We start from the raw sequence: 583 nt of genomic DNA, 5'->3' as shown, positions 1-583 counted from the left end.
ATTTTTAGGTGTTCTACATATAATTATTAACTTACTTATTAACTGGATGTCAAAAGATAGGAAATATCTACTGATCCTATAGACTGTAGACTATCCTATAGACGATTTTTGCCAGCTTGTTCTTGTGGCTGTGCCTATATCCTGGAAAAAGGCAAAAATATCTCAAAAGGGTAATACAAATTTTTGTACAAGTTGTTATTTTTTAAACTATGTTTTGATGGAAGAAATTTAAGGATTGTGGGACGCCACACTAGGTCTTTTTCCGACTTGAAAGTATGGTATAACATTAACCTTTATCTTGGTTTAGTCCTCTATGGATGTTTTCGAAACCCTCTCTTCTAGCACCAGGGCTTGAGTTGAGAAGGACCGAACCGGAGCACCAGATCTTGAAGGGACAACCACTGGAAATACTTGAACAGTTGTCAGCAGACGACAGGCACAACTATAGAGCACTGATAGCTGCTCTAAAACTCAGGTATGGAACTCAAAATCAGTCCGATACCTACAAGCTTAAGTTTAGGACAAAAGTCCGTGCTTAAAGGGTGAGCCTGCAAGAGCTTGCACAGGATTTGGAAAGTATGGC

The sequence above is a fragment of the Limulus polyphemus genome, unplaced genomic scaffold (assembly GCF_000517525.1).
Source record: "Limulus polyphemus unplaced genomic scaffold, Limulus_polyphemus-2.1.2 Scaffold222, whole genome shotgun sequence".
Taxonomy (NCBI): domain Eukaryota; kingdom Metazoa; phylum Arthropoda; class Merostomata; order Xiphosura; family Limulidae; genus Limulus; species Limulus polyphemus.
The sequence above is the reverse complement of the archived record's forward strand: the minus strand, read 5'-3'. Positions refer to the sequence as shown.